The sequence below is a fragment of the Triturus cristatus genome, chromosome 6, assembly GCF_964204655.1.
Source record: "Triturus cristatus chromosome 6, aTriCri1.1, whole genome shotgun sequence".
NCBI classification, from domain to species: Eukaryota; Metazoa; Chordata; class Amphibia; order Caudata; family Salamandridae; genus Triturus; species Triturus cristatus.
The window spans coordinates 454822559-454843801 of NC_140589.1; positions in this window are offsets into that span (position 1 = coordinate 454822559).

Here is a 21243-nt window from a genome sequence, read left to right on the forward strand (position 1 = left end):
AATAGCTGGCCAATCACCTCCTAAGGCGACTGGGTGGTTCTCTTGCCGGATCTTGGCCCATATGGGTTGTGGCACTACATTACCAAATAGCATTTCGATGTCTGCTAAATTCATGATACACGCTTGGACCGTCTGCGTTAACTCTTTATAATAACCAGCAGGATTTTTACGCGGGTCCGGCAATGCCTGTTTTACTGCTAATACTTCGGCCCGCTTCCAAGGGATGTATATCCACACTCTATGGAAATGCGCTGGAGCAGCTGCAATACCCAAGTTCGCATCAGCTTGAACCGCATCGCGCCATATGGGTGGAACTTCCCTCATCGGATATTGACCTCGTCTTTTCCTAGTAGTCTGTGAACCCTCAGGGTCACTTGGTGCTCGAAAAGGAGAATCATCCCTATAAGCTAAAATCAGTTCTATTGCTTCTCTTACATCTGAACCTATCACCATTCCTGCGGCGAATTTTTGCTGAACATTTATCAAATCAGAGGGGACGGAATCTAAATCATCATCGTCCCATTCCTCACGCACAAGAGAACACATCACGTCAAAAACATAACGTTGAGTTGGTTCATTCCATTGCATAAAGGTATCTAACACTCTTCGTGCATCATACTTCGCAGCTTTCGACATCCACCTAAGAGCTGTCGAATCTAACATTTCTCGTTCCTGGGGACCAGGAAGCTGGCTACGTCTCTGTGTAGAGTCAGAAACGGGGGTCCCAATTAAAGACCTGTAGAGAGGAGTCAAGATGTTAGTTACAGAGTCGGTTATTTTCCGACGAACAGAAAGCGGAGTCAGAATGTTTACAGGGTTCGGGAACAGGGCAGCTGGAGCAGATGAAATAGTAAGGGTGGGAGTAGCAGGTAAAGCAGTTTGCGAAACGACAGGCAAAGGCGGAGTAGGCGACCCAGGAAGAGGGGGTGCCGAGGGAACATTAACCACGGGAAGGACAGGAGCTGGAATCAAAGGAAGTGGAACAACTATTCCAGGCTGACCAGCAGCTGGCTGCACAACAGGTGGTAACTGTGGGGCTGTAATACCCTGTGCATACGGTGGGGGTGATCTCAACAGATAAGACAACAGCGGATCCTTTTCAGGGTCCTCTATCGGCTTAGCAGGACAAGATGGCAAGACAGGGTAGCATTTATCAATCGCCAAATTATGTTTTCTATTTGCCATCTCTATTGTCTTCTCAGTCTCGTTGACATGCAACTGCCTAGCAGATTCCATTAATGTCAACCCTTTCTCTTTCTGTTCCTTCTTCGTCTTCCTAATTTCTCTCTGTTTGGCTTCTTTACGCCACACACGAAAAGAATCAAACATTGCCGGCCGGGCTTTCTTTTTCAACAACTTCATTTCTAGATTGTCTAGAATTTCAATTTCAAAACTACCATGCGGTGGCCAACTAAGGACACCATCTTTCCTGGTGTAACGGACCCATGCTTCATTATAAGCGATAGGACCTACACCGTGTTTACAATAGAGCTCATATGTAGGAGTTCCAATCGGAGGAACCGAACACGGATCCTTCAACCGGGAATCCCCGTTGCAACTTAAGCAGGACAGGAAACAATTACTACCGTTAGTCATTATGAACTAAGAACAGATTCCGACAAAAATGCGCAAAGAACTTAGGCCTACCAAATGAACCAATACCAAAACAAAGATTATCTTAACAAGAGCAACCATTGACAATCTACGAATTAAAAAAAAAAAAAAACGAGAGCAACAAAGCACAACCAGACTGAGCGCAACCCACTTAATACTTAACTGAAATGTCGAAGACGTCACCAAGGAGAACCCGTCTACGTCTCGCCGTACTTAGGTCTGCACCTCGGGTCCAAGACAGGCCGACAGTCAAGGCAGCGGTCCTCTGTAGCCGTCTAGTAACGGGAACCCTCGTGGAAGAGATCGTCGGGCCACTTTTACGACATACAGGGATCGATGAAGCGGGGTACCTCCCTCCGGAATCTTCACACGAAGCTCCTCGAAATCTTCAGGCTTTGGACCGGTACCGGATGACGTCGCCGCACGTTGGGCGCCAATTTGAGGTTCTGGACCTTTAAGAGTCCAGAGGTGCCAGGGGAACAACACCCAAAGACCCCTGAGTTCCTTCCTGTCTTGGTGCACAAATCAACAGAGACACGGGCTTCTCGATGGTGGCGTCAGAGACCAAGGTTTATTTACTGCAGGGACACAGAAATCATAGGAACCACACAAAGGCAGAATCTACGAGACTGTTCGATTTGCAAGAAGTGGGTTGCTCCTTAAATACACGAAATATGTCTTTAGGCAACATTACACAAATATTTCTCATGCCCAACCCGGTATCCCAAACAGACAATAAACATACATCAAACAATAATTAGTCGTAGGTTTTCGGTATTCGATCATGTCTCCTTGTCAGTTTTCCATTCTTTGCCCGATCCTCCCCATCATAAAAATCGTAACCTCCCCATTGTAAAAGCCCAGAAGGAGAGGAGCAGAACCAGGTGCAAGGGATAGAAAAATAGGATAAGAGGTGTTTATGGATCGTAAACGGGCATGGCTACCGTCTTCGGCCTATCAATCTGGACAATGGACACGAGAACCAGTATAGCAGGATTGGCCTCAGGCAGGGGAGGCAGCTTGATTCTGCCTAGTCACGCAGCGTCAGCTTTCTCGGGGTTTGAGCTTACGTGTCCTTAACAAGGTGATTCTGCCGGGGTCATCGCTCGTCCATTGACTATGTGAGGGCAAGAAACAAAATGGATGCCGTATCTAAAATGGATGCCATGATTTAGCAACAGAATGCCCTAGTTCTCAGTGAATTCATGCTCGTTGCGCAGCGAAAACACTGTCATGTATATAATGGATCATTTGCGGTTCATTGGTACCAAAATCGTGTCAGTACTACGATACCGAATACACGGGTTCGGATCGCTACAGAACCTCACCGCCCTTGTGAACTGCATTTTGTTGTTGTGAGATCATGTCCCTCAAGTTGACATCCATGACACAGTAATCTATTCACAGGGTAGGGACATTGGGGCTGCGCAGTCCTGGACACAGTTGGTCACCCCCCACACAGGTTGATATGTGATGTATGTGTTGCTCAACCCAACGATGGACTGAAGATGTGGGCAGGCTACATAGGGGTTCCAGTACTGGCATCCTGCATGTGTGTGAGATGTGCAGGGACTGTGTTTCCCCTCACACCTGCATGCATTCACATCGGCTTTTCTCATACAGATGTACCATGTGAGATGTACTGTAGTCTCTGATAGACATAGCGTTGGATATGTGATGAGTTTGTATCTTGCTGCTATACTGATAGATGTCGGTACATAACTCTGTGTCCCTGATCATTTCCCCCTCTTGTCTACCATGCCTGCAGCTCAAGGTACACCAGCATAAGGCTGTGTAGAGGGCCATTTCAGCGACGGTGTGAGTTCTGGGGTCTCAAACCGACGTGCACCCACTGCCACAAGAGGTGGGACGACATCAGCCGGCTGGCAAAGAACATGGCGGAGATGACCTTGGGACTGCTTCCTCGCACTGGGCATTTAGCACGGTGCAGCATGACACCACTAATGGGCCGCATCGTGGCGGTGACACAGCCTGACCTGGAGGCACGTTTAAAGGAGCATCAGCAGCAAGCCAGGGGTGAGCATTTGGGGAGGGTGACTTTGGCTGGGAGTGGCTGCATGTGTACAGAGCCTGTGACAACGCTGGCCTATGTGATGTTGGTAGTGTGATGCTGTGGCATCTAAGTGGCTGCTGGGCTGGGTGCCGGTGGCATGCATTAGCCCTACCTGCACTGACAACGGTGATTTGGATGCTGTGCATCCCATGGGAGGGAACAGCAGTGTGCCCAATCTGACTGTGCCTTCATCAATGTGTCCATTGCATGCACCCAGATTGGGGAGACCTACACATCTGACAGCAATGTGCACCTTTCTATTGTCCCCACAGTACAACATTGTGGGTGGCATGGGCTAATGTCCATTGTGGACTGTCATGTTGTAGTCTGGGTCTGTGTTGTCCCCTCCTGTTCCATCCAGATCTGTCATTGGCAACAAGTAGTGTGCCCCCATCATGTCCCTAGGTGTGTTCAGAGCTAGTTGTGTGTCTGGTTGAACAGAGCTACAAGCAGGGTGTTGTGCTGTGTGGTCATCACATGGCTCACTCATGCCTGAGTTCCCAGTTTCTACGTACTGCTTGAGTCTATATAGTGAGTTGGCACGATGTGATTGCACAGGGTGTTGTGCAATATGTAGATGTGGTCATCTTTTGTAATCCATTGCTTGCATATCTTTGTTCTGTTGCTGTCACTGACCTGACCCTACATCTCTCTCTCTCATGCAGCATGTCCTGTGGTCACAGAGGGACAGGAGACGGACACCAGTGGGGGTAAAACCAGCACAACAGCTGCACAGGAGCCCAGTGACACAGATGTCACCAGCGTCTAAGAGGGGGACAGGAGTATTCTGGAGGCATCCTAGCCTGAGACGCAAAGCACCACATCATCTGATGCCAGCGGGGATGCATCCATGTTGGAGGGCACAGGGAACGGGTACTCTGCATCGTCTTCCACCACACAACGGCCAGTGCCCACCCTCCCAGCCACTTCCTCTGGTGCTGCCCGTGTCCGCCTCAGTAAGAGGGGAAGAGTGTCCTTCACCCCTGGCACCACTGCCCCTGCCCCTCTCCCCCCTGCTGCCATCAGTGCTGAGTCTGTGGACCTTTTGCGCCAGCTGTGTGTAGGCCAGACAGCTCTCCTCAATGCCTTCATTGACCACAACAATAAATTGGCCCAGGTGGTTGCTTTCATGGAGGGTATACATTCTGACATGGGTGGGCTGCACCGGACAGTCCAGGCTTTGTCATCGACAGTGACGTCTGCCCTTCAACAGGTAAATACTCACAGTCCAGCTCCGGTCCCTTTGTCCACCCCCTGGCAGTGGCCATGTCTGACGATAGTGACCACAGTCCACATACATCAAAGTCACGATACAGCACACGGAGCACACAGCAGCAGCAATTCAAGCGGTCCCGGCCGCAGACACCATCCCCACAGAAGACCAAAGACACCCCAGAGCGCAGGGAGAAAAGCCTGTCAGGTGAGACCAGTTTTAAATTTTTATTATTTACTTTAATTTTATTTTAAAAGTTTTATATAGCGCTAGCTTGACCCGTAGGTATCAGAGCGCTTTACATACATACTGTAAAGAGAAAACAGACGGAAATTGCATTACATAGTAGGCAGGCAGTAAGGAAGCAAAACCAGGGATAAAAAAAAAAATAGCATGGAAGATAAGGTGGTTAACACAGTCCGGTCACCAACTATCCTTGAATGACAAGAGAGAGGAGTAAACTCAGATATTGAAGTCGAGGTTAGTTGACGTTGGTCAGGAAAGTATTTGTTAAGGAGATGGATTTTCAGGTCACTTTTGAAACAGGAGAAGGAGGGGTTGTATCTGAGGACTCTAGGGAGAGCGTTTCACATCCTGGGAGCGTTGCCAGAGAACGATCGGTATTGTGTGGTTTTCTTTTTCAGTTTCGGAGGAATAAGAAGGAGTGAGTTGGAGCTTCTCAGCATTCTGGATTGACCTGCTCTTACCAGTTTGTTGTTCAGGTAGTTAGGGGCCGGAGAGTGAAGGGTTTTGTGTGTGATGCAGGCCAGTTTGTAAATACACCTCCCTTCCATGGGAAGCCAGTTGAGGGCTGGAGTGATGTGTTCAAATCTTTTTACTCCAGATACGAGTCGAGCGGCCATCTTCAACACTGCCCTTAGAGCGGCTAGGTGAGCTATTGGAGTCCCTGTTAGGATGGCGTTCCCGTAGTCGATTTTAGAGAGAACTAGGGATTGGACTAGTGTCTTGAGGTCATCATGGGGAAGAAAAGGTTTCCATTTCTTGAGGTGTTTTAGTGAGGAAAGAGCACTTTTTGCAGAGTTTTTGATGTGGGCCTCCATAGATAAGTTCTTGTCAAGGTGATGCCTAGAGACTTAACTGAGTCGGATAGAACGATGGGGCAGTTTAGGGCGACCAGATTCTTGAGCCACTCTTGGATTGGACGATGGTTGCTTTTTGGAGAGAATAGGATTAGTTCTTCATTATCTGGGTTGAGCTTTAAGTGGTTAGCGTTGAACTAAGTTTGGATCTCGGTTAGAGTGGCATTGAGGTGTTGGATGTCGCTGGAAGAGTTGATTTTGAAATAGATTTGGGTGTCATCAGCATAAAGGTGGTAATTCACTCCAGCTTTTTTCAAGATGATTGTGGGAGGCTCCATGAAAAGATTGAAGAGGGCCGGGGAGCGGATTGAGCCTTGCAGGACCCCAAGTGTGACTTTTGTTGTCTTCGAGTGACAGGCGTTGATTTTAATTTGTTGCGAGGGTGTTGAAGGAAGGAGGTGGACCATTTTAGTACTGTGCCATTGATGGTGGAGCGCTTCGACAAGGTCTCCAGAAGCGCTGGATGATTTACTGTGTCGAATGCCGCAGATAGGTTAGTAAGGAGTAGGCAGGCATCACCTTCATCTAAAGCCTTGTGAATATCATCAGAGACGTTGAGCATAGCTGTTTCCGTGCTACAGCCTTTCCTGAATCCTGATTGAAAGGTGTCGAGGAGGTTGAACTCATCAATGTGTTTGTTGAGTTGGTGGAGAATGCACTTCTCCAATGTTTTTGCAAGGAATGGGAGGTTGGAGATAGGTCTGAGGTTGTTGAGATCATTAGGGCCGGCCCCTGGTTTTTTGAGAATGGGTGTGATTTGTCCAAGTTGAAGGGAGTCTGGGACACAGCCTGAGGTGAGAGAGGCGTTGATGATTTTTGTCTAGAAAGGGGAAATGGTGTGGTTGAGTATGATTGTGGATGGAATGGGGTCCATAGTGTGGGAGGAAGGTTTTAGGTTAGAAATTATACTGAAGACCTCATTTTCCGACATTAGCTCAAAGTCGGGCCAATGCACATTGTTTTTTAGCTGGAGGCAGGCCTGATTGTCCTTGTTAAGAACTCTTTCTGAATGATCAGGGGTGGTTAGAGTGAGGCAGGTTAAGAGGGAAGGAGGTTTAGGGGTTTGGATGAAGGATTGATCAATTTTTGAGACTTTATTAGCGAAGAAGGTAGCAATTTCTTCACAACGCTCATTGATGGCTTTGATTTCTTGAGAGAGAGTGTAGTTTGTTTGGCTTTTGACAATGTTGAAGAGTTCTCTCGGTCTGTTTTTTGCCAGATCTAGTTGGCTGCGGAAGAAAGACGCCTTTTCACTGAAAATTAGTTTTTTGTATGATTGCCGAGCAGATCTAAGTTGCGCTAGGTGTAAGGTCGAGGGGTTTAGTCTCCAAGACCTTTCCGTTTGTCTGAGTTGACGCCTTTCCTCATTCAGATCCACGTTAAACCAGGCTTAAGATTTGGTTCGACTCAATTGTTTGAGTTTGAGAGGAGCTACTTGGTCTAGAACCTCTGTCATTTTTAGTTAAAGTGTGTAGTGAGGTCATCGGCCATCAATGATGAGGGTTGGAGTTGGAGATGGGCATGAATCCTGGATTCAAGTTCGGATAAAGGGACTTCTTTGATATTTCTGGTCCAGTGTTTAGGTTTGTAATCACAAATAGGTTTGTGGAAGACAAGTGCATCAATCTTGAACAGAATGAGGTGGTGGTCGGACCAGTCAATGGGAGAAATCGCTTTCAGAGAGACCAGAACATTGTTGGTAATGATCGCATCCAGTGTTGCACCCTTGATGTGAGTTGGTTTATTGCAGAGTTGTTGAGGTTATATATTTCAAGTAGGTTGGATAGGTTCTGGGCATTGGAGTCTTCTGGGTCGTTCCAGTGGATATTGAGGTCACCCAGGAACACGTCTTTAGTGTCTGTCATGGAGAACCGTGATATTAGGTCTGTTAGTTCTTCGGGGAAAAGGGTACGCTCTCCAGGAGGATGGTAGATGGTGTGGAATTTGATGGGTGAGGTGTCCTTGGCAGTGAGTTCGACACCCAGGTATTCAAACGATAGGTATTCTGCAGGTTTAAGTTTGGTAATCTGAATTCCTGCCTTGTGAATGATGGCTAGTCCTCCCCCAGTTTTGATCAGTCTGTCTTGTCTGATGATGGTGTACCCTGGAGGGGTGAGAATGTCAAGAATGGGGGTGGACATTGAGCCAGGATTCAGTGAGGAAAGCGATGTAAATTTCTTCAGCGAGTAGAGCTTCAGCAAAGTCTGTGGCATGTTGTACTGCTGATCTGCACTTGAGGAGCATGCAAGAGAGAGGACGGGGAGCCTCGATGATGGGGGAGTAAGGTGGATAGAGGAGTATTGAGCAGGAGGTCTAGGCGAGGGGACATTTTTAGGGATTCTGTTAGTGCCGATAATAACAGGGATGGGAAAAGAGGCTTACTTCTGGCTCAAAGTGAGGTAAGAGTCGTTGATCTCATCAGGTTTCGGTATCAAAAAGGGTTGGCGATCCCGGTTGGGTCGAAGTGCCTGACTCGCTGACGGACTGGAGGGACAAGGGGTGCACTGTGGGGCCAAGGGAGCGGTATTGAGTGGGGTGGGAGGAAATCTACCCGGTGAGAGGGAGCACGGCGGCTTGGTCCTGTTGAGAAGATCTTGTTGTAAGTATAGGAAATCAGCAGCAAGGGAGTTAATTTTCAGCTCCATTCTGTTCAGTTGCTGAAAAAGTTTAAGGTTTTAGGCAGGGGCCGAGAATGACTTGGGTCTTTGGAGGGAGAGTGAGCAGGGGTCGGGGATTGGACAGAATCAGTGGGATTAGGAGAGGGGAGAGGTTGGACGCGGGGAGCCGGATTAGTAATGCTCCCATTCAAGAAGTTCAAAGGAGGAGTAGAGAGTCTACTGTCCAAGCGAGGAGGGAGAGAGATTCTAGGTAAGAAGTCAGAGTTCCGGGGAATGTCAATGAGATTAGCGGTGGAGGTAGGTTGTGTATGTGGGTGTGCGACGGCGGAGGGGGAGCATGTAGTGATAATAGGGGGAACGTGTTTGTTGGATTGGTGACGATGTTGGACATGGGGATGTTACGGGGGTTGTCAGTGAGGTAAGCGGTGGAGACCGGTGGTGTCTGTGGATGTGGGACATCGGAGGGGATGTGTGCAGTGGTAGTAGGGGGGGAGAGTGACCACTGGATTGGAGATGACGTTGGACATGGGGGAAGTAAGGGTCGGGGGGAAAAGGGTCTGTGTTGGAGGAAGAGGTAATTTGTGAGGGAGGGTTCAGATTATCAGGGGTCGAGCGGAGAGTGCCTGTGGGGATTTCGGCCGCGGGAGGGCAGAGGTTAGAGTCCAAGCTGTCAAGATCTAGATCGGTCTTGTGGTGTTTGTTGATTGTGAGTTTGTTGTTCCTGGTGTGCTCAGTAGATGTAATAATTGTGGGTGTTTGGTGGCAGAGAGTAATGATAGGGGTAGTGTGATTATAGTGAGTGATGGTGGATGTCCATGAGTTGAAGAGAGGTTCTTCAGGGCAGGGAGATTGGATCAGTTCCACGTTATTAGTAAGGGTGATGGTGGGTTGGGGAGATATAGTTTGACGGCTCCGTTGAGTTAACGAGGAGAGAAGTGTGGGGAAGTGGCGGTCAAAAGTGGTGAGGCGCAAGTCAGTGGCCTGTATGAGAATGATTCCAGTTCTGTAGATGGAGATGGCGAGTTCCCCTTTGAAGGTCGGGGAGATAGTAGTGGAGATTTTTTCACCATAGGGAATTATTACCGACTTGGTGACTTGAAGGTGAAGACAGAAGGTGGTTTTCCATTAACCGGGCAATTTGTGTAGAAAATTAAGTTAGTTTTCGTGTTGCCGTTGGTCGCTGTGTGGTAGTTATTTACAATGAGTGTTTCCGGGTGTTGTTTTAGAGTACTATGCTTGAAGTTCTTTTTTGCATTACTGGTCATTTTGTCTGGGTGGTAAATGGACCAGGAGTTGGGTCCGTAGAGCACAAGATTCGAGTTCCGGTTGGGGTAAGGTGGGCGCATGGCTGAACGGTAGAAATTCCGAGATACAATCAGGACTCAGGCCGAAGAAGAAATGGCGAGGCACAGTCCGGAATCAAGCATAAGGCAGGGTGGTAGTTATCATTCAATTATATGCAGTATATACACTAAACTCTAAAGTGCCATATTAACTGCAGTGTAAAACATTTATAGCAGTGTATCTCCTAAACTCACAAGAGGTCAGGGCCCCACCAACCATGTTTTTACAGTAATCATTATGTGGCCCAGTCCAGGGGGACGACCAGGTAGATTGCAAATTATCAGATTAGGTCAGTTACATCAGATCAGTTTGGAGTCATTCCAACATGTCTGTCTCTTTGTAGGCAGCTCACCAAAGAAGTCCTTTTTTATTTCCAGTTCCCAGGCTGTTTTACCCTCTTTCTATTTCTTTAGCCTGAGCTAGGTAAGCTCTCGGCCATTTTGATTCAGTGGACAAAAAGCAAAGCAGCAGGCCTCAGGCACACATGCCTCAGAGGCATCCCCATCCAAGGACTCTCCTGCCCCTAAAGCATTGCGCAAAGAGAAGCATACAGTGTCTGTGCCCACCAAGGAGGTGGTGCATGCCAAGGGTACACCTAGGATGGGCTCCAAGGCAGATTCATCCACCACCTCAACTCCCATTCCAAGCCCAGTGAAGCAGGGGCCGGAGTGCACTCTAGGGGTGACACCTAGTAAACAGGGGAAGAGGGGCAGAGGCGAAACCAGGCAAAGCGTTCCGCTGGGTCCAGCACATCACCAGAGGGAGTGACAGCGCCTGCACCTGATACAGCTTTGGTGGTGAGTGTGCCTGTTGTGCCCACACCACTTCCCATTGATCCAAAGTCAGGCAAGCCATTTAGAATCCCCAAGAAGTGGAAAGGCACCCCTCCACAATCTCCAAGCCACACCGTGTCTCCCGTCTGCATGACTCCACCTCCACGTGCCACTACACCACCTGGACCAAGGATCCCTCCGGCTTGCCAACCACTGATAGCACTACCTCAGCTGTTCTGCACTCTCCCCGTTCAGGTGCCCTGACAGTCCCCAAGACACAGCCAGCTCCCAGTCAGCCTGACAGCCAAGTCTGAGTGTTAATTACACTCACACACCTTTCTCTCACACAGGTGGGCCTGTACTGCACATTGTTCCCCCTGACTGTGTTGCTGACTATGGAAAGGTACATTCGCACACATTCCCTGTGCAGCTTCTCATGGACTCAGTCTGCACTTTGTCCTGGCCACTGGACTTGTCGTTCACTGCTGTGTGCCCCCTGCCTGTCCAGCTTCTCATGGACTCAGTCTGCACTTTGTCCTGGCCACTGGACTTGTTGTTCACTGCTGTGTGTCCCCTGCCTGTGCAGCTTCTCATGGAGTCAGTCTGCACCTTGGACTGGCCACTGGCCTTGTGTGTTGCCCCCTGCCTGTGCAGCTTCTCATGGACTCAGTCTGCACTTTGTCCTGGCCACTGGACTTGTCTTTCACTGCTGTGCTGTGCAGCTTCTCATGGACATGCTCTGCATTTTGTGCCTTGCTCTTCTCTTGTCATGGTGCCTATCTGTGCAATAAGTGAATAAAGACAGTTGCTCCTGTTGTCTATTTTGTCAGTGTCCTTACTGAATAAAGGTATTTTCCTGTGTGTATATGGTTTACTGTGCCACATGCTCTGCGTGCCACTTCCACATGGGCAATGTTTGGGCTCACTTACTAATCAGTTTTCTGGGGTGACAGGGTCTTCAGTTCTTTCTGCACCAGATACTTGTGGGGGCAATGGTGTAATTTTACAATGTGCAGCAGTTGTCATTTACTTGATTAGTCCATGTTGGCTATACTGTACACATGTCAGGTTGGGGGGGGGCATTGCCGGCACAGAGTGGGTTTCTGCACACAGTTTTGCAGGCAGGCTGTCCAGGGTCATCATGTATGTGTGTTCTTCCTTTATGTGTGCCCAGTGGTGTATATGTGTGGTCATCTTGTGATGGCCAGTCATCCTAGTCCCATGGCGTACTTTCCATGTGTGCTCTTGGATGGTCAGGTGGTGTGCGGTGTGAAGGGGGTGAGCTTGTGGGGAGTGTTGATATGTGCATGCCCCTGCAATGTGAACTACACACATGTGTCACCCAGGAGTTGTATGCCTGTTGTTTTGATTGTTCAGCCCTGTGGATGTGGTTGTATGCACATGTGTGAGTTGTATGTAGTGCACTGTACAGTGTGTTGATGGGTCCTTGCAGTTCTGTCTGACTCCTACTTGTTGTTTTGTCACTTGTGAGTATGCAGAGTGTGTGACTGGCGAGCCAGTGTTGTGTTTTGTTGCACATCCATGTGTCTGTTGGCTGTTTGTGGGGACTGTGCAGACCTGCTGTTCCACACTGCCATTGTGGTTGTGTTTTCTCATGCCTTGCTGTCAGATGGTGCCTTCTTGCCTCCAGTGTGGCATGTTGTGTGTGTTGTAATGCCATCCCCTATCTGTGCTTCAGATGCCTACCCATTGTGTGTCTGCACTCCCTCTCTTTGTGTATGGTACACTCCTGCCATGTCTCCTACTGGCATGCAGTACACTTCACTTTGGTGTCAGCTGTCCCCTTGGTTTCCATGTGTGTGTGCCTCCCCATCACTTAATTTGTGCCACTGTGCTTTGTGGTGCAGTTCTTTGTCCAGGGTCAATGTGTCACTCAGGGCATTTCCCCAATGGGTTGTAAGTGATGTTCTGGTGCTGTTTGTCAGTCATGGTTGCTCCTATGCAGTCCAACTGTGTGTGCTGCCCAGTCCTCTGGTCAAGTTTTTTCCACCTTTGTGTCCTGGACTTGTGCATCTGTTGGTGTTGTGTTGGATGTATGTGTGTTGTCTGTGTTATTGCTTCACTTCCTGGGTATGCTGTTGTCTTTGTGCTGTGCTGTATGGTGTTGTGTGGGTTGATGTTCTGTCACTGATGTCTGTGTGTCGCTGGTATGCCTGGTGTGCACACACTGCTTGTTGTGCATGCAGTGCTGTGTGTGCCTGTTGCCTTGTCATTGCCTGGTGTGCATCCCCTGATGTCCTGCTGTTTTTGCTGTGTGATTTTTGTACCTGTGCATCTGTTGTTTGTTTGATGTGGCTGTGTTTTTCTGTGATGGTGCACTTCTTGTGTGTGTTGTGGTATGTTGTCTGTGCATTGTGAGTGATGATGTTGTGCCCTCCTGTTGTGTCTGTGCTCCCATTGCCTTTCCACAGTTTAGCTGCACAGGGCATGTCTGTTCTTGTTCTGTGTGTGTTTCTGTTGGGTCATGTGTTTGTGTGTTGTTTTTGTGCAGACATTTGTTGCGGCATCCCTGTGTGTGATGTTTGCGGCTACCTCCCGGGAGTGTGATTGTTTGTGTGTGTGTTGACTGGCAAGTATTGCTAGCCTTCAGTGTGTTTGGCACTGGTGTTGTGTGCTGCTGGAGTGAGGGGGGTATGTGTGTTGATTCCTACTGGTGTTTGTCAGTCATGGCGTGTGTCAATGGTCCCTGTGTGTGGTGCTGCTGGTGTACTCCTCTGAAGTAGTTGTATAGAAGTGTGGCTGTTCACAGTTTGACTTCAGGGCCTTCCTTTCATCATTGTGCCTATACATGGTTTGCCTTGCTGTCTCCCTGTGTTGTTGCACTGTGATGTCTGTGGTTTGTCCTCACTGCCTGTACCAGCCATGTGTGCTTTGATGGTGTGAGGGTGTTGTTATCTGTTCCTTGTCTTGCATGTGATGTACACATGCTTGTTGTGTGTCTCCTTCGCCTTCCATTTGTGTGCATCCCACTTTGGTTTTCCTATGTGTTATGCTCCATTGCTGTTGGCATGTGGGGTGTGTATGTGTCTGTGTGTCAGTCTGTGGTATGTATGTGTGACTATGCAGGCTGTGTGTCCATTTGGGTGTTTGTTCCTTGTATGTATTCATTTGGTGCTTGTCCTCATTTTAGTTTCCCTGAGTGTGTTGGTGTGGGTGTGTGTGTTTCCCTAGTCCTGTGCTACTGTGCTGTGTGTTCCTGTGTAGCCACTCCTGCAGTATCTGTCTCCCTGGTTGTTTGTTGTGTGGTGCAGGATGTGTATTGACCTGGCTTGTTGTTGTGCATGGTGTGCACAGGAGGGGCACATGGCATGTGCCTTCATGGGGTGTGCTAGTGTGTGGTGGGAGGGGGTGTGGCCCATGCCTGGCACTGGTCCTGCCTTCTGCATTGTGCGCATGTATTTCCTTGTGTTCACCACTGCGGTGACGTGACCAGGACATTGCTGCATGGTCGCGGGAGATGTGTGTCCAGGATGCAGAGGGGTGACTTGGTGGCGGAGGGTGATGTGTGGGTGCCTTGTGGATGTGTCCCTGTCCCCACCAGGGTGTCTGCTGTGGATTTGGACCCTGTGTCAGTCCATGTGTTGTGTGTTGTGTTAATGCGTACCTGCGGCGGCGTCCGCGGAGGTCTATGAGTTCCGGCTGATGTAGCAGGTACAGCACCGGAAAGACGTGTAGGGCTGGGTCGATGGCGGTCGTGAGCGGATGATGTGGACCGGGACTCTGGTTTCGCACTCCGCTGTCGTGCTTCCGCCGTCTCTGGTTGGGCGGTTTCTCTGCTGCAGTGCGTCTGCTTGTTTGGGTCATCCTAATTTGTGGAGCGGGGCGGACGTCACTCCGCACGGTGGAGAGTCTCAATTGGCTCCCACCGCCGCGGTGGCGAGCGCACTTTGATGGCGGTGCGTGTCGCACCGCGGCGGTCGTGAAATGGGCTATGTTTGGCCATACTAATGTGGCAGGCGTGAGGACCGCTGCTCGCGGGTGGAAAAAGCCATTTTTCGGCACCGCCCGACTTCATAATGGACCCCTTAGTGTCTATGCTGCTATGGTAATTTATTAGAAATTTAAACAACGAAGATTCTGATGCTCCTTTACAGCTTGTTGCTTAGTGGGGTGAGTATGGGCTGCAGTTCAGCTGGATTTATAATTTGTGTTGGTGCATTGATCTACTCCCTTGCACCAGTAGTGTTAGAAATCAGACCCCTGCACCTCTGGGAGGATCCCTAGACCATGAGTTGGCCATGCACTTGCAGACCCTGACCCCCATCCAGGAACCTAAATAAGGCTGTAAGAGGTATGGTCTGCAATACATGAAAGCCTCATGCTTGGTGATGTCCTTTGCAGTAATAGTACGCTTAGCATCCTGGTGTTGATTCGTTCTGTAGCTTGTTTTACCGGGTTTGTACTTACACAGCTATGTGTGGCTAAAGGGTTTGTTCTCCCTGACCTGTGTTTGGCTGGTTATGTTTACCTTCGACACCGCTTCATATATCCTGGTTGAGAGTTCTAAAAGTGTGGGCAGTTGTTATGATCCTTCTCTGAGCTACCTTCCAGAGTTTCTGGTGCATTGTTTATCTTTGATTCCTCTTTTTACTCTGTGATCAGTGTTCAGTAGAACTCTTTTGCTGCAGTCAGACACTTTTGCAAAGAACAAAATTGTCCTGAAATGGTCTTACATATATAAGACAATACAAGACAAAAATGTTGATGTGTTTTCCGCATCTTATTGCATTAACTTAGAGTGCAAAATAAGGACATTTTGGCAGTATTGATGCTTGATACTTTGTAAATGTTTCCACATATATATGTTACAAATATTTCTATATGACTTCTGGGTTCTGAGATGAAATATATATGTGTATGCTTTCTGACGAATCCCTCAATATTTACTTTTTTTTGTAAAGACCTAATACATGTGTACTATGTTTTCAGTGAAGACAGTTTTTTAATTAAATTCAAGTATAGTTCTTTTGACCAGGCAATATATAGGTACTTGAGATATGATGTAGAGTCACTTATCATTCGCCCAAATCATTATAGAATAGTGGTTTCTGAAATAGTTCTTGTGGGAGCATGTGTTTGTTACTGTAGTATTTCAGCCAGTCTCCTATGGGATTATTGGGTTGCCTTAATATTGTTCATTACACATGGTGATGTGGAGCAACGCACAACAGGCCACAATAATCTTTCACATGACGTCTTTGGAATACTAGATCAATAGCCCTGCATTACTAAGAATTCTGAAGCGTGACTTGAGGGCACCAAAACTTCACTCCATGATGGTTTCCATACATGAGTGTGCCCAGTTGTACCTCTGACGAGGCTGCATGGTTGGGCTTGGAAAGAATGTGCAGAGATGAAGAGAGAGGGCATACCCAATATCACCTGCAATACAGATATGATTATTCTTAAAATGTGGTTCTAGTCTAAATATACTACATCATCTATATATGCTTGCATTCAATGTTAATCTCAATCCCAGGGATGCGGTTTGTAATGGGGTACAGTTGTGAGTGAATATACTTGTGATGCCACGTATTTGGCATACATGCAGTACCAGTGTGATTAGTTTAAATTTACCCAGTAGCCAAATGTCCGTGAAATACCTATCACCCAACTGGTGTGCAAGAGGTCACTATCGGAAGATTTCGCTGTTGTGAGTGCTCCAGGGGAAAAGCCGGGTGCACAACCATAATGCAGCTTTTGTCATTGCAGACAGCTTGCATTTTGATCGAGTGCCAGCGGTGTCTAAAGTTGCAGAAACAGTGTCCTCGTATCAAGGTGGTTGAAGTGCCATGTGGGGTCAAATGATGGCTGCGGGAAGTGGGTCATTTCCCATGCTACTTGTTGCATTTCTGCTGGTGACTGTTGGATGGTGATGAACCGAGCATTCAGCTGGTGATGCATTTCAGTATATGTCACAAGCAGTGTGATTGGCTTGTCTGCGAGATACCCATGGTGTTCCAAGTGATGATCTGGAACGATTCAGTGGCCAAGAAATCAAGCATAGGCAGTACTTTGACATGCACAAGGATGACCTGGGAGCAGGCTGTAGGTAAATTAAAGACTTCTTCTGAGTCTGGGTCGTGTCAGGTGAAATGTGGTATCTAGCAATGACTGCTGCTTTTAGATGCCAAAAATGTTGATCTCCTGCCTGTAAATCCTCCCTACTCCTCAAATAATGGTTCCTCTGAAGGAGAGGCAAGGCAAAAAGATATTCCCCAATGGTCTGTTGTTTACTTTCTTATGTGGGCACCTTGTATGTGATCGGTTGTAGTGCGTTTCACATGTTGAGAGATGTGGTGGAGTCTTGACTGTTCAATCCTACACTCCCTCCCCATTCCTCTTTTTCCCTGCATGCTGTTAGTTTTATTATTTGTCTCTACTGATTCCCATGAATGGCCATTATAGTATCAATGATTGGTTATGTTGAATTGCTCCAAGGCTCGGGCTGAAGTTGATTCGAGCCTGTTTCTTTCAGTAGGTTTTAGTGTAACTGTTGTGAACTGTATTTTTTGTTTACTGTTTTCTGGAAATGTTAGTATTTGCATGGGCTTCCCTAAACCCCGTCTTCATTTCCCCTTAACCCTACCTATTCAGTAGCAGATATTCCCCATTCTAATACTTCTCCCTTCCCACATTTACACCAACAGCATCCGCCTCCGCATGCGGTGTTCTTCACACTCATGGCAATCTACAGCTCGCAGGGACTGGTGATATTTTTCAACATCAGCTCAAAATGACAACCAGCAGCAGCAGTCAAAATATATTGAATTTACCACTGCAGATTCAATTGATAATTCATTTTACGAAAAACAAATTCACTAAAGAATTACTTCGAGGGTCATTTTTATACCAATCGAAAATCAGGCCTGTAGAACAGGTGTCTGAACCAATGCGAAAAGGGATGCTAAGCGGATGCAGCCTCAATGCGTGTCTGCACAGGTGAGAAGCTTCGTATTCATAATGAGTTCATAGCCATTTGAAAATCTATTTTATAGGATCTTTTCCCTTATTGTCTTCATTTGTATTCAGCTTTTATTTTCCGTGTAGTATCTACGGCACAGTTTCCCCAAAGTTGAAACGAGATGTCTGTGTTGGGCCTCTGAAAGCTTTACATCCCGAGGACGCGGTGACTTTGGAAGTGAAATTTTACAGTTTTTTTCATCTGCAACGAAACTCCTGGGTCTTGGATATCGGCTCGTCTTTCTTTTTATGTGGAAGTTCTAATTTCGGTGGAATGGACTGTTTGCAAATTTAATCAAGGTCTTGCACAGACATCAATCTGACATTAAATCTAAGTACCCATTAAGGATGAAAACTGACAGCCGCTTTTAATGCTGTCCTTCCTCTGAAATGCCTTTTGCAATTGAATAACGATAAAAAAGCTAACATGCCTCTTCTCACAATGGTAATTAGATCAGTTTGTCAGGATTCTTTTGTAATGTCAAAAAACACATTCTGACAATGATAGTGAGTTCTCAAGGACTGCGGCTTGTCAGCAGTGTTTGTAAGCATCGTACCTGACACTTGGATGTCAGGTAGAGAGGTGTGAACGACTGGACGTGACAGTTCGAGAGGAAGGAATAATCCACTGATCAAAGAGAGTCAGCACTGTGAACCTCCCCCCCCCCCCCACCCCCCCGTCCTTGAACTGGTCTGCTTCAAACCGTTGTCTATCTTCCATATGTTTCTTTTAGGTACTTCAAAATTCATGCAGTTGAAGTCACATGAGGCCAGATGTACTATGGCTCTGGGTGTAGAAAGCACGATTTTCTTGAAAGTAATGAGGCTGAATTAAAAAAAAAAAATCTTCATTTTTCGTACATATAAGATACCACCCCAACTTGGGAGTCTAACTTTTCTATGGTTTGCGACCAGACTCTCAATAGGAAAGCATTGATACATTGGGAATAGCATTTCAGAAGGGATGCCTACAACACACTCCTTCACAATTGCAGTTCGCTATCCAATCGCAGATTCAATTTTGGAGCCGGTAAAACTTTACCGATCCCTAAATTGCAGTTGGTACATGGACAAAAACTTTTTGCGTACACTTTGAATTGGACTGTATGTGACTGCAAAATTGTTTCTGTTGGACTTGGCACTTTTTACAGGGTCATCCCTAAACTTTTTGCCTTTCTCCTAGCCTTTTTCTCTGACATGGTGTTGGTGGTTTTAGGCCTCTGGGCACTTTAGCACTGCTGTCCAGTGTAAAGTGCATCCGCTCTCTGTGTTACATATGGTAAGATTGGTCTACACCTGTTTGGCATATTTAGTTTACCTGTCAATCCTTTGTAAAGTGGTATCTCATATACCCAGGGCTGGTAAATTAAATGCTACTGGTGGGCTTGCAGCGCTGATTGCGCCACCCACCAAAGTAGCCTTGCAAACCTATCTCAGGCCTCTGCCATCACAGCAGGGCCTGTGCGAGCAGTGTTACTGCCGCTGTGACGTGGCACCTAAAGTGTGTGCCATGTCAGTGACTCCCCTTATACTGCATGTCAGTCACCCCTAAGGTAGTCCCTAGCTAGCCCTATGGGCAGGGTGCATTGTAGGTAAAAGATAGGACGTGTACCTTAACGGCCATTTTGGTTTCTCACTACTATGGGGCTGCCCTCCCATAGGGATGCATTGGGGATTTCCTGAAAAGTGTTTCAGTGGTAATTCCTGATATCAGAGGAGCAGCGTGGTCCAAATTTGGAATGGTAATAATAAATGCTGCGCAATGGTGTGTGCAGATTTATTATAACAATTTTAGAAATGCCACTTTTAGAAGTTGGCATTTCTGTGTGCTATGTGTCTGCTTGCCTGATGTGAATTGCATGTCTGGCTTTTGAGTGACAGGGGCTGGGAGGTGTGTGTGGCTCCAGGAGGGGCAGGGTGAGTCAGCACTAGGCTGAATAGGACATCTACATTTGCAGTAGTGGGAGGAGTAGTCCCCTGACCCTGATTCACTGTATTTCAAATTTTGAATGTTACTTGAATCTTCAAGAAGCGTGCTGATGACATACTTCTCTCAGCATTTGATCGCTTATAAAATAGGTGAGATTATTAAATACCGGCACAGATTATACTTTTATATGTGTTTGGTGTGTCCTGGATTTTTTTTCATTAATAGACTTTTGCATTTACAAATATTTTTTTATTAACGTATTGTTTGCTATCCTGTCAGGTTAAAGATACCTTAGATTGACGCCACTAAATCATATTGGACTTTGGGCCCAGATAATTGTTACTCGCAAAGAAGGAATTAGCGAGGCTCAAGGTGAATATAATTAGGTATTCGGGTAGATCAGACTAGTTGTTGGTCCTGAATGGGAATGCCTTTACGTTGTGTTTTTGTACTTTTAGGTTTTCAATTGACGCTACTACATCGTATTGGAATTCGGACACATTAATTGATACTCGCAAAGAAGGATTAAGCGAGGCACAAGGTGAATGTAGTTAGATATTCGGGTATAACAGAGAAGTTGTCAGTCATGATTAGGGTTCCTTTTTACGGTGTGTTTTTGTATTTCTAGGTTTCCAATCTTAAAGAATTCATTTAACTTGGATATTCTATCATTTATTACTGACGAAAGAAGCCAGTTATCAGGTGATTATGGATTGCTTTTGCGCCCGTTTGTTTACACTATCGGGTATACACATACTAGGTGACATGAGATTACCTTCTCACATCTTTATTTATTTTATTTATTTTGGTTTTTATAGAGCGCATAGTCACCCTTGAGTATCCCAGCGCTAAAACCTCGAACTCCTAAAGGGGGGCACAGGGAGACTTCGAAGAAAAATCAGGGAAAAAGGAGGGTTTTGACGGATTTCCTAAATTTTAGGAGGTTTGGTTCAGCTCTGAGGTTCGAGGGGAGAGCGTTCCATTTTCTGGCCGTCTTTTCTCACTGGATTTGTGGCTTTGGAGTGTTCTTGCGCTTGATTGCTTCTGCTCTCTGGTAATCACGATTTGATTTTGTTGATAAGATTTTACTTATTTTTTCTCACTGGACTTTTGATATACCTCGGTGGTGGATTCTCTTACTTTTACTTCGATAGTGGATTAAACTCTGATAATCCACTTTACATCTTGATATCTACTATCTAATATGTAGAATGGTTAAGTAATTGTGTTCCCCTTGGGATTGCAGCCCTGAAGAAGTCATCAGTGCATTGTACTGCACGATGAAACACGTGTTGGCTGTCTTTGCTGTGTGAACTGAACATCAAGCTGTGTCTAGAAAAGTTTTCCTGGTTTTACTTTGTGAATGGGAAATATCGAATAAATATACTGACAGTGGATGAAGAATATCTTGGACTTTCTCAATACATTTTGGACTATGAAATTTACTTATTGAGTGCTCAGGGTCGATTTGGACTGACTAGGATTGTGCCTGCCCTGTACAATGCTGGCTCCGCCCCCTGTGGTGTGTCTGTTCACCGAGCCCCCACCTGACAAAGGGGAAGAAGAGCCTAGTAAACAGAGTGCTCCAATTCC